Here is a 14,169-nt window from a genome sequence, read left to right as displayed (position 1 = left end):
GTAGTTCTTGAAAAATTTATCAATTGTTTTCCCCCACAATATAGCTGTGCAAAAGGAAAAATGTATTAAGTATTGTGACTTGGGCAAGGACAGTAACCAGGTTGAGTACTGACAAAAATATTTGACCAAGTAGGTAGAGAATGAAATCAAGAGTTCTGCACACCTGTGGATGGTGAGCGTGGGTCTAATATAAGGCTGTATTGCATGAGTACAAAACGATGTCTCTACCCACTGTGCGCACTACCACCAGCATCTGACACTGAGTAGACAAAATATAAGGAAACTAGTGCCCAAAGGCTCTGCTGCCTTTTATTTTCACCCCCACTTAAAATAATTTATTTGGGGAAATAATACGACCTGGGATGCAACATGTCACTCCCTGATACCCTCCCTCCTCAACTATCTCAGAGTTGTAATTATTTATTGGGTGTAATGAAAGAGGGGAAAGAAAGAAGTGAGGTGCAAAGTAATAGCACTATGGCTGCACCCAAAAGCCGTACTTGTAAAGCAGGTGACACTAGCCATCTCTACTCAGTACAGTGCTCCTGCTTCTGATCTAGGGAGTGGACAGTTGGAGTTCTAAGCTGAGGAAGGGTGCATCAAGAGCTCCCATGAAATGCTGTTCCACAGAAACCTCTACCCCATCATTTGTAGCCTGGTGTAAGATATATGCAAATTGCTCTCCTCCCTTCTGTATATTGAAGGTATTTGTCACAGAAATCATAGCTTCAGTGTTAATGAACCACTGAGCACAGCAAACTCACAGCATATTATATTCAATAAATGTTTGCAGAATGAATAATGGGATTCAAATGATTAGTTCCCAAAGATTTTATTTCTTCAACTCTGTTGTATTACATATAATATTTTAGTCACTTGCACTAAGTTAATGTGTTTAAAATGAAGATCACCTGTGTATGAATCGGCCCTCTTTCCTAAATTAGAAAGCACACTGCCTGATTTTGGCAGTTCACATTTAATAATTGAAAACAAACCTTAGAGAAGAGGAGGATAGTCTTGATTTCTTCTCCATAGTATCTTGCAACAATCTGATGCGGGAACTGTAAGTATGGAAACAGTATTGAAAAAGGAGAGGAATAAAAACTTGCAGAGGAGAAACCCATCCTAGACATAATGCTAAAAAATATAGTAAAATATATCCTTATTTCTTTTTTCAGCTCTTCATTTAATTACACAACTGTGAATAAAAAACCTGATTTTCAACAAAATATGTTGTTTGGTCAGTAGTGTGGTGGGAAGTTGGGAATTATAAGAGAACCACAGAGCCCTGGCTGGTGTAGCTCAGTGGATTGAGTGTGGGCCTGCGAACCAGACGAACGCGGTTCGATTCCCAGTCAGGGCACATGCCTGGGTTGCAGGCCAGTTTCCGGCAGGGGCCAGTTCCCTGCAGGGGATGCACGAGAAGCAACCATACATTGATGTGTCTTTCCTCTCTCCTTCCCTTCCCCTCTAAAAAGATAAATAAATTAAATTTAAAAAAAAAAGAGAGAACCTCAGACAAATTTGCACAAAATGGTCAGTTGGCATGGTACTTCCAAATGAGCCTTGATGTAGTTGTTAGGGTTGAGGCTTAACCATTGTAACAGAGGGATCTAAAAAAGCAGTGGCTCCAGCAAGACGGAAGTTCATTTTTTTCACACGATAGTCCACAGGCAAATGGAGGGTCCAAGATGCGCAGGTGACTTTCCAGGGACGTCATCCATACCCCAAGGGGGGTGTTCTAGTCCATATGCTCCACACTCACTCCCACCACATCCGCATCCTCGCCCACGCGAAACAGTGAAAGTGGAAGGCAACAACCAGAGGGGAGGGGCCTAAGAAATAAGGTGGGAAAGAAAGGGAAGGGTCTAGTCAAGAAACAGCTATAAATGACCCATGGACAAGGACAACCGGGTGGGGATTGACTGTGGGAGCTGGGGGTAGGAGGGGTGGGAGAGAGCAACGGGTGAGCTGGGACAACTGTAGTAGAACAACAATCTTTAAAAAGTGATGCATATGTGTTGCACATGGCTTCTTTTGTCCGTATTCCAGTGCTAAGGAAAGCACATAGCCGTATCTAGAGCTAAGGAAAACATGATTTGTCTCTAAATTTCTTTTTTTAATTTTTTTATTTCAATCTTGTTCAAGTACAGTTTTCCCCCACCAGTCCTCCCCACCCGAGCCATCCCCACCTCCCTCCCCTGATCCCACCCCTCCTTGGTTTTGTCCATGTGTCCTTTACAGCTGTTCCTGAAAACCTTTCCCCCATTTCCCCTATTACCACCTCTTACCTCCCCTCTGGTTACTGTCAGTTTGTTCTTAATTTCAATGTCTCTGGTTGTATTTTGCTTGCTTGATTGTTTTGTTGATTAGATTCTGCTTAAAGGTGAGATCATATGGTATTTGTCTTTTACCAACTGGCATATTTCACTTAGCATAATGCTCTCCAGTTCCATCCATGCTGTCACAAATATAGAGGGATTTCTATTACTGAAAGTAGGAGAGAATGAAAAGACCTCAGAAGACAATTAGCAGTCAGTCTTTGGTACTCTTGGGGAAAAAAATATTTAGTACAGTCATTCTTGCCTCAGGATGTAAATAAAACACATACAAATGAGGAAGCTCAAAGCTAAACCTCAGGGAAAATGAGTAGTGCCAAATATTATTTTAATCTAAGAATGTGGAGAAAGCATTCTTAGTGTGGTATCATTTGTCACACAGTTTATGAGTCGCAGAAAAGCAATGAAGTTTACCCCAAAATGGAGCTCAGACCTGCCAACTGCACCTTCACTTCTCTAGTGTTTTCTCAAAAATTAGCACCCTACACCTTTGGGAGGTGGGAGTTTCACTGAGCACTTCCCTGTAACTGGCATCTCACTCAGCCTGTTCAGAGGCCAGAGGGCCTTCAGTGGGTAATCACGTGAGGCATTGGCGTTTGCGTGAATCCGGTCACTACCCAAAGGCAAGACAGAAACTTCTGGAGTTCAGGCAGAGGACTGAACAGCAAACTAAGAGTTGAAGAATTTCATTTCCCTTCAGGATCCTCATACTGCCTCACTAAAAAGCTTTTCCCATGGACTGACAGTATCAAAATGTGGTCAAGAATAATACATTTTTTAAATTTCCCATTTCCTGGGAGCATCCATCAGTGGCCAAAGATAACTTCATAGGTAGCAAATGCCAAGATCAACAGTGATTTCATAAGGATCCGTGCTGCTCCTGTAGCAGCTTTTGAAAAAGAGATTGATATCTTGGGCAGATTATTCTCAGTTCCCCATCCCCTAATTCATTGTTTGCCCTTTGCAATGGTCCAAGAGGCTGATCCCTATTAACTCCATCAACCAGCCTCTCTTGACCTCTGAGTCCAGGTAGGTTTGATCAATGGAAGGCATGGTCAAGAGATAACAAGGCAGAGACAGGGATGAGTTGAGGTATTTCTCCTTCCTGGCTTCATCTGTACCTCAGCACTATGGTTCCAGCAAGGGCTGAGCTTGTCTATACCACAGCTCCTGCTGATGGCTGTCTTTCAGAGTCCCACTTTCTCCAGGTTCTGCTAAAACCATTTCCTCCCGCCCCACTCAGGTCTAAGTGTGGTAATGATTTCTCACTGTTGCCGGTCTCCGGGTGAATAACAATTCCTTGCTGTATCCCCTAAGCCTACTATCAGAAACACCCTCTTTGTTAAATTCTCTCCAGTTAAACACATGTATTGTGTGAGCTCCTTTTTGTTGGGACCTGATACAATAATTTTATTAGGAATTGTCATAGGAAATAGATGCTCAAAATGTGACTATGACCTATCCACTCTCACGTATCTGAAGAGCACGTGGATATCTCCCAGCTGGAGCAGTTCTCACTCAAACTCTCACATAGGACGTGAGAGTGGCATAGGATGGATTGTAGGCAGAAAGCAGGGCATTGGGAGATGGGGCAGCTGTTGGATTTAGCAATTATGGTGACAATGGTAATTTTGAGGACTGTAAATTATTAGGACTGTGAATTTAATAATAATAATTATTATTAAAAACCACACAGATTTATTAGATTACTGACTACATTCCCTCTGCTGTACTTTGTATCCCCATAACTATTTTGTAACTACCAATCTTTACTTTTCAATTCTTTTACCTTTTCATCCAGTCCCCCAATGTCCCTTCCCCTCTAACAGCCATCAGTCTGTCCTCTAAACAGAAACAAGGATTTCTGTTTTGTTTGTTCATTTCTATTATTCTTTAAATTCCACAAATAAGTGAAATTATATGGTTTCATTTGTCTTTCTCTGACTGACTTATTTCACTTACCATAGTACCCTCTAGATCCATCCATGCTGTTTCAAATGGGAAGGTTTTGTTCTTTTTTAATGGCAAGATACAATTTCATTATATACATATGGGTACCAGCACTTTTTATCCACTCAGCTATTGAGGGCCACTTCGGTAGTTCTCATAGCTTGGCTGTTGTAAATAACATTGCAGTGAACACAAAGATGCATATATTCTTTCAAATTAGTGTTTTGGGTTTCTTAGGGCATATACCCAGAAGTGGAAAACCTGAGTCATAAGGCAGTTCCATTTTTAACTTTTTGTGAAACCCCCATACTGTTTTCCACAGTACCTGCACCAGTCTGCATTCCCACCAACAGCACACAAGGGCTCCCTTTCTTCCACATCCTCATGAACACTTTTTGTTTGTCAATTTATTGATGACAGCTATTCTGACAGGTGTGAGGTGGTATCTCATTGTGGTTTTAATTTGCATCTCTCTGGTGAATAGTGACAGTGAGCATCTTTTCATATGTCTATTGACCATGTGTATGTCTTCTTTGGAGAAGTATCTATTCAGGTCCTTTGTCCATTTTTTAAAAGATTTTTATGTATTTATTATTAGAGATAGGGGAAGGGAGGGAGGGAGAAAGAGAGGGGGAGAAATATCGATGTGAGAGAGAAACACTGATAGGCTGCCTCTCATATTTGCCCCAACAACAGGACTGAACGTGAAACCCAGGTATGTGTCCTGATCAGGAATTGAACCAGCAAGCGCACCTTTGCTTTGTGGGAGGATGCCCAACCACGTGAGTTGTACCAGTCACAGCCCCTTGTCCATTTTTTCATTGGGTTGTTTCTGCTTTGATGTAGGGCTGTGTGAGTTCTTTATAGATCTTGTATGTTAAATGTATCATTGGCAAATATGTTCTCCCATTTAGTGGGTTGTCTTTTCATTTTGTTGATGGTTTCCTTTGCTGTGCAAAAGCTTTTTCGTTTGATGTAGTCCCACTTATTTTTTCTTTTGTTTCCTTTGCCCAAGGACATATATCAGAAAAAAATAATGCTACAAAAAATGTTCAAGATGTTACTGACTGTGCTTTCTTCTATGATTTTATGGCTTTGAGTCATATATTTAAGTCTTTTATGCATTTTCAGTTTATTTTGTATATGGTGTAAGAAGGTACTCTAGTTTCATTTTTCTGCATATATCTGTCCAATTTCCGCACAAACATTTAATGAACAGACTCTCTTTAACCCATTGTGTGTTCTTGCCTCCTTTGTCAAATATTGAGTACAAAGGTGTGGTTTTATTTTGGGGCTCTTTTTTCTGTTCCATTGATCTGTGTGTCTGTTTTTAAGCCAGTACTGTGCTATCTTGATTACTATGAACTCGTAGTGTAGTGTAGTTTGATATCAGGTAGCATGATTCCTTCACCTTTGTTCTCCTTTCTCTAGGTTGCTGTGGCAATTCTGAGTCTTTAGAGGTTTCCTATAAATTTTTGTATTATTTGTTCTAGTTCTGTGAAATACATCATTGGTGTTTTGACAAGAATTGCATTGAATATGTAGATTGCTTTGGGTGGTATGGATATTTTAACAATGTTAATTCTTCCTGTCCATGAGCACGGTGTGTGCTCCCATTTATTTGTACTTTCTTCAATTCCCTGCTTCAGTGCCTTGTAATTTTCCATGAGGGATGAAGATTTTGGACAGAAATAAACAAAGCTGAGAATTTCACACTATCAGCTCCCTCTTACCTTTTCTTTTTTTACTTTTGTCAGGAGCTTGCTATTCTGTTTACACCTCTCCTTGCAGAAAAAGACCTTTCTACCTCTTCTGGAGAACTTGCCTGGACAAAGGGATTCTTATTCTCAGGTCTCACCCACCCACTACTCATTGCCTCCAGGCTCAAAACGAGATCCCCAGATAGATCTTCTCCAGGAATAGAGCCTACACACCTACGCTCTTTCGATGTTGTATCAGCAGAAAAGTCTGGAAAGCACAGAGAGGAATAGATTCAAGGGTGTTAGACCACATATAAGATCAAATCATGTCAATTTTTTATTTTGATGATCTACTTCAAGCCTCCGTATTTAATATGTTAGCTTGAAGACCTGGATTAAAATTCATCAGAACTTAAACTCAGTAGTATCCTACAGTCAATAAGCCTGATATACCAGAATGAGAAGCGTGGTGTCAACACGGGCTGCACATTAGAATCACCTCTGTTTTCAACACGATGATGCAACTTCCTCTCTCTGCCACATGCATCACAGTGGACCACTCTGGGACCCACCTCTTTTTGTTTTTTTCCTCTCTGGCTCATCTTTTCAGACGCCTTTGCTCAATGTTCTCTGCTACCTGAATATGAAGTGTAGGTTTCCTCAAGCATGGTTTTGAGCCCTGTTCTATTCGGATTCTGTGCTCCCTCTGTTCTGTGATGTTGCCCTGTGCCATAGGTCAGAGTATCACACACATGCTGACGAATCCTACGCTTGTGTTCCCAGTCTCTACCCAGGTGCTCACCTGATCCTTGATATGCTGGTTGACTGTCTTACAGGTTCCTGGGCGTGAACTGGACTCACTCTTTGTCCTGCCACCATAGCCACTCCTCTTCTAGTGACTGCTGTCTTGGGAAATGGCATCACTACTCCCACCCGCAGCTGCTCAGACAGAAAATTGGGAGTTAGCCATGCTCCCTCCCTCTTCCTCATTCCTCACATCCAATCAATCACTAAATTTGGGGAGTTACCCAGGCTTCCCCTTCTCTGCATTCCTCACATCCAATCAATTGCCAAGTTTTATCAGTTTCGCCTCCAAAATATCTCTCTGTTTTTTCTCTCCTCAGTGCCCGTCTCTGCCCCTAGGCCAAACTAAGGTCATCCCTGACCTGCCGCATTGCAAAGGCCTCTTAACTGGCCTCCTGGCCCACTATTCCTTGTTTGAAGCCTATTTTATCACCAAACTGTTTACTCCTTGACAGCAAAGATAAGGGCTGTTTTATTCCCCACTTTTTTTATAGTTTCTACTAGGCAGCTTGGCATAGCATATACCCAATAAATCTTCTATAAAATTAATGAATGTAAGATTCCTGAATTCCAATCAACTACTATATCACCTCAAGTAAACAAATCTTTCACTCATCCCAAAATCTGAGGGTAAGGAAAAAAAACACCCTTCCCAGTAGTGACAGAGGTAGGTGTCACCAATGTACGGACTCTGCTCTCCATCAGCTGTGTGAGGCATCTTCAGGTCAGGATGGCAAGTATTGTGACTCTGCCCGAACACACGGCTGGTTGGTTAAAAAGTAATAACCAGAAATCCAAGCTTCTGGCTCCCATTCGGGCCTCTTCTTTCCAGCAACAGAAACCATTAGTGCAGCATTAGACATAAAATTAATCTCACGGTCCTGACAAGTTTATTTGCCTATCCCTTGGAAACACTGGAATTTTTTGTAGGTTATAACCACAGCTCAGGAACAGATTGTAAAAAGGTGGGAGTAGGGGTAGAAGCTAGCACACTGAGAAGGAAGGAGATTGTCAAACATTATGCTCACAAACATTCTGGGGCAAAATAAGTTAGATGCGAACAGTCCAATAGCCTCCTAATGCATTTAACTAACACACATAGAGCTCCTACTTATTGCCAGGCAATGTGAAAGTGCTGGAGATACAGTAGTGAACAGAACAGCCAAGTCCCTGCCCTCATGAAGACGACACTCTAGCCAGGAGACACAGACAGTATACCCACAAGTGAGTCAATAGGACTGGGTAGAAATAAATGTTTTAAAGAAATAAAAAGTCAGTAAAGAGAGAGAATGGTGCAACTGGGTCAGCTGCAATTTTAGACAGAGTGGCTAGAGAAGATCTCTCTGAAGCAGTGCCATTTAAACAAGTGAGGAAGCAAACCATGCAAAGATCTAGAGAGAAAGGCAGAAGGAAGAACAAGGAGTATGCTTACTGAATTAAAGAAACAGCACAGAAGTGAGTGTGGGTGGAGAGGAGTGAGAGATGAGGGAAGGCGGAGCCGAGTGCTAAATCCTCTCTGGCCAGGTAAAGATTTAGGGTACTCTTCTCTTTGTGGCAGGAAGCTGTGGGGAAGTTGTGAGCAGGGAAAGATATAATGAGGTTTTATTTTGAAAGGCTCACTCTGCTGTGGATGGAGACTAGTCAGGAGACCATCTCAAGGAAAAAGATGATGATATCTCGGGCTAGGGTCATGTCACTTGAAACTGTTGAGAAGTGATTGGATTTTGGATACGCAATATTTTGAAAATGGAGTCAAGAGGATCGCTAATGGGGGACACGCAGAATGTGAGTGAAGGAGAGGAGCCAACACTGACTCCAAATCGCTGACCTGAGAAACAGGATAAAAGGAAGTGCCATTACTGACATCTAGAATTCCTGGTAAGAATTAGGTATGTGAAGGAAAATCATGAGTTCTATTTAGATCATTAATTTTGATATGTCTAGTATGGGGTCAATCAAAAAAATCTGTTCAGTTTTTTCCATAATATAAAAGATGTTTTTTCATTTTCACCAATAACTTAATTGACTTGAATATTTTGAGTATGTTGGCTATCTCCTGCATGGGGGTAACATTGATTGTTCTCAATTAATGTCTTGATTTGATCACTATCAACTTCAACAGGTCTACCCAGCTATGTAGTATCATCCAGAGAGAAATCTCCAGGCTGGAACTTTGCAAACCACTTTTGACATGTTTAATCAGTCATAGCACCTTCTTCATACACTGCACAAAGCTTTGTGTTTCAGTTGTAGTTTTACCTTTCTTGATATAATAAGCCATAATATGATATCTATATGGAAAAAGTCCAATCATTGTTAATATAACAAGATTAGTTTGTGCAAAATCTATATAACCTGGGAGCCAAGGAGAGTGGACTGGAATAGACATGCATGAACAATGACAACATCACTGTACTAGTCAGGGAGGGCAATAGACGCCCTTGAGTGAGCATGTGTATTGTATGGCTGTCACATTCAAAATAACTGAGCAAGTAGAGCAACAAATCTGCATCAAGTTTTGTGTTAAGCTTAAACTTCCCTCCACAGAAAGTATTCAGATGATTCAGAAGGCTGCAGCTATGGGAAACTGGTGATTGGCAGCTTCATCATAACAACATGCCTGCTCATGCATCATGGCTCGTGCAGAGTTTTTTGGTGAAATATCAAATCACCAGGTGACTCAGCCACCATGCAACCCAGATTTGGTGCCCTGCAACTTCTGGCTTTTCCCAAAACTGAAGTCATCTTTGAAAGGGAAGAGATTTCAGACTGTCAATGAGATTCACGAAAAGATGATGGGGAAGCTGATGGTGATTGGGAGAACTCTGTGAGGTCCCAAGATGCCTCGTTTGAAGGGGACTGAGTTGTCATTATTCTATGTACAATATTTCTTGTATCTTGTATTTTCTTCAATAAATGTCTCCATTTTTCATATTATATGACTTTCTAGACAGACTTCAGTACACCCCAAAGATGTGCACTTTCTTCTACCTTCAGTATTAAAATGGCTACACAAAAATTCACCAATTTTGATAAGTTTTTAAAAAATACATGTTGATATGACGGTTGTCACAGTACAATCTAACAAAATTGTTTCAAAAGAAGTTAAAAGACAAGTTAGTTCTGCCACAGCCATCTTATGGGAAAAACCAAATGAACTTTTTGGCCAACCCAATAGATACTCCAATGGAAATGTTGAGTAGGATGTCTGGAAAACCAGGGAGACTTTAGGACTGCACATAGCAATATGGGAGTTCCCAACAGTTGGCATATTTTTATGGCTTTAGCTATAGAACTGGATGAAATAAGCTAGGAAAATGTGTGCACTCCAATATTCAGATTTGGGAAGAAGAGGAGGATTCAACAAAAAAACACAGAAAGGGAGAGGTCAGCAAAGTTAAGAGGAAAACTTGATGCGTACAGAGTGTTTCTTTACATGTATGGTGTAAAACCTACATGAGGAAGTGTTTCGAGGGAGAAAGAGTGATAAATCTAGGCGCATGCTGCTGATGGGTAAGTAAAACGAGGACAAGGGTTTGACTACAGCATGAAACTTCAGCGCCTAATCTTGTAACTGATCTCAGAAGTAACGGCTTTCAGATCTTGACAGACCTTAGAACGCAACTCCTAATTTTAAATGCGAGAAAACCAAGACTCAGATGATTGATTCATCCAAGTTTACAGATTTAATTCTTTACAACTCTATCTCCCAATCCTGTGCTTTTTCTAATGTATCATTTCTCTACCTCCTAGATATTCAAAATGATTACTCTGAGTCATCCAGTTCAAACTCAACAAAGGTAAGAGATTTGTTCAATAAGTAGTTCAGTTAAAAAAGAAAACTGTTTTGGTTCTTGTCCACAAAATGTATTTAGGTGGAGCAGCTCATTCTGTGGCAATACCTGGTAAATTATGCAAGGAGGGACTCCCTCCAAAAACAGAATTTATTTATAAAAATTGTGTTTTTATTCTTACGTGTTTAAACTTCAGTCACCTTCAAAGTCCATTTGATACAATATATCTAATGAGATACTTTTTCACTGTTCAAAACAGTTTTTGAACTTGTCAATTTTAATGCCTTTTAGTGCTTCTGCTGTTTTTTTGTTTCACCTCTTCCACATCAGCAAAACGTTTCCCTTTGAGGACTTTTTTTCATCAGGGGAAACAAAAAAGTTGGTTGGGGCAAGATCAGGTGAATAGGGGGGGTAGGGCTTAGAGTTCATGCCATTTTTGGTCAAAAAACACTGAACACTCAGCACGGGTTGAGCAGGTGCTCACATAAATCACCCTGTGGGGAAACACATTGAAAAAGTCTTTTTTTTTTAAATTTAATTCTTATTCAAGTACAGTTTTCTGTTTTATATTCCCTGCCCTGCTCCCCCCATGCTCTCCACCTCCCTCCCATTTCCTCCCCCACCTTAATTATTGTCCATGTGTCCTTTATACTTATTCATGTGAGGCCCTCCCCTTTTCCCCCAAATGCAGCCTCTCTCAACAATGCCAGTTGGTACAGTGATACAGACAGGTTCCTAGGACACTCACCTACTAGGGGAAGCCTGTACTACAAGGGGCCCACCCTCCAGAAGATTATTCTGGGTTTTTTGGATCCCCCCATAAATGATCACATAAAAAAAGTTGCCAAATTGATAAACAATTTTAAAAATACTGCTTCTTCCTCTATATTTCATCTCTATTAGTTTCCATGGAAGTTATGTTTATTAGCATAAAATCAGCTGTAAGAATGTTATTACTAAGGCCAAGAATAATTTTCAAACACTGGAGAGCTGGAGAAGATTAAATGATTGCATATAATTTAAATGTTCAGATCCAAATTAAATCTGTCTTTTAAGATAATATCAAAGGTCTATTTTTTCCTATGATTTTTGGCTCTGCCTATGTAACCAGATTTCCAACTATTATCTAGTGGCTTCATAACTCATATTACAAGGTTGATTGTTGATTTATATTGCAGATTATTAAAGAGCTTTAGTTCAGATAATAAGGTTCTTTTTACCCTGCCCCTTTTATTTTCAGCTTAACATAAACTCACCACTGCTTCAAACATTCTTTTTCTTTCTGGGACTACAGTTGGCTTTCCTGAGTATCAGATATCTCAAGTTAGCAAGAATGAACATTGTTAGAACTGTACTGAAGTCACTATATACCTATAAATTGGGCCGCAGCCACGCTTTTTGATGTGCTTGATCTGTAATTGTGTCTAAAAAAGTATATAGTTGCATCACATCTTACAAAAGAGGTGTTCAGTGACTTTTGCAGTGCCATGAATACTTTACATTAGAGAAATATATTGCCTTTTTTAAAAAAATGTTTTTTTATCATAGAAGCATTTTACCTAATCTTTTAACTTCCTCTACCAACTCTCTTCTCATCAGACATGCTCACTCGATCACACTCACTTCATTGACCACGAAGGTGAGGCCGGTGACCAAGTCAGCGCAGTGGTGGTAGAAGACACATATGTTGCTATCATATGTTGAGCAACTACTAAGTGCTGCTCACTGAAGGAAGTACTCCATCTACATGCAATTTATCACCCCTTATGATAGCCCTGCAGGCAGCTGTTTCTGTCTTTGTGTATAACAAACAAAAGCAATTTGCTCAAGAACACCGAGTTTAGTGGCAGAGCCAGGGTTTAAACCCAGATCTCTGTGCCCTGAAGCCCATGATACTTCTGCTACTTAGCATGCCTCTCTTAAGAACTACTCTGCTTATATTAGTGTTGAGAAAAGATTTTAGATGAACCAAAAAAACTTTTCCAGTTTATGGAATATATTCACTTTTTGAAATGAAGGATAATTCCTGCTATCTTCAATTCTTTAGTTCTCCTCATTTTTTAAAAGCTTTTATTTATTTATTTTTAGAGAGGGAAAGGGCAGGAGAAAGAGAGGGAGAGAAACATCAATGTGTGGTTACCTCTTGAGTACCCCCTACTAGGGACCTTCAAGTTGCAACCCAGGCATGTGCCCTGACTGGGAACTGAACCAGTGACCCTTTCATTCTTAGGCAGGCAATCAACCCACTGAGCCATACCAGCCAGGGCTTTCGTTCTTCTTACTGATCTTTAACTCATTTCAGATTCCCTTGAAGTTACTCGATTCCGTGGTCTGCCGCAGCCTTTTGCCTCCAACTCTGTATCCAGTTACAGGATTCCTTCCACTTTACCATCTCTGCAGAGTTCTCATTGGTTTTCTATTACATAGTTAATCTGACAGGAGCATCTTAAAGCATTCCATGTTCCCAGAGGGGATCTGAAACATGCAAAGGTGTACCGGGGCCTTAAAGGAAGGGGGCAAAAATCCTAGACTATCAAAGCCTGAAGAATAAATGGTAGCAGTTGGGGATATTTAAAAAGAAAAGTTAGATTTTTCATCTGTTCCATAGAAATTTTTAAAAAACTGACTCAATTAGACAACTCACACAGTTTGTGGGAACAGTACAAGGTCATTACTAACATATTTGTTAGTAATAACAAATATGCCACCTACTTAATTCTCCCTGGGATCAGCCAGCCAGTCTGGCATCAGCCTGTGTGATTGGGCCGCTCCCCGCCCTCCATTCTTATTCTCATCAAATAGTCATTACTTGGGGGACTGTTTTTCCTTCAGTTCTCTCCAGGATGTAATGTTAGGGTTATAAGGAGAGAGGCAACTTGTTCAGCTCTAGGAGAAGAAAGATGAACAGGAAGTAAATATTTTTTAAAGGAAAAAATACCTCAGCATAGAGACCCTGGTAAAAAAAAACAGTCTGCTCCACTGGACAATTATATAACTTGGGAGAAATTTTGCCACAAGTATTTGCTAACACTTGAATTTAATTAAAATAACCTCAGTGACCAAAACAACAATCCACTATTAAAGGTTTTTGTGTGAAGTACTGGAAAGGAGACCAGTATTTTGTAATAATACGACAAATTTTTTAAAGAAAAAATTATAAATATGTTCATGGAAAAAGGGCAGCTGCCCTCACCTTTGCCAGGATATAGTCCCTGTTCTTGCTCCGCTAAAGCATTTACTACGTCAATTAAAATTGGAAATTTCATTTGGTCTTCTACAGATGCAACTATGTATTTATTTATTCCTTCAGAAATATTTATTGTTTACCTCTAATGTACACTAGATTCTGGGCTAAGGAAGTTAAGACACAGATGAACGCAGATAATTATAATACAAGACAGAGCTTGATTAAATGCCATCAGAACACTGGGAACTACCATCAATACCAAAGACCACAGAAGGTGCTTGGTGGAGAAGAGCCCTCGCTGGCTGCTGGGCAGAGGCCACAGGCAGCCTAACTGCCTGATAGCTCGGGGCACATACCTGGGAACTGAGCATGGACCCATATTCTGATAAGCTGTG

The sequence above is a fragment of the Sturnira hondurensis genome, unplaced genomic scaffold (genome assembly GCF_014824575.4).
Source record: "Sturnira hondurensis isolate 20B ecotype Veracruz unplaced genomic scaffold, ASM1482457v3 Scaffold0021354, whole genome shotgun sequence".
NCBI lineage: Eukaryota > Metazoa > Chordata > Mammalia > Chiroptera > Phyllostomidae > Sturnira > Sturnira hondurensis.
Note: the sequence above shows the minus strand (reverse complement) of the source record.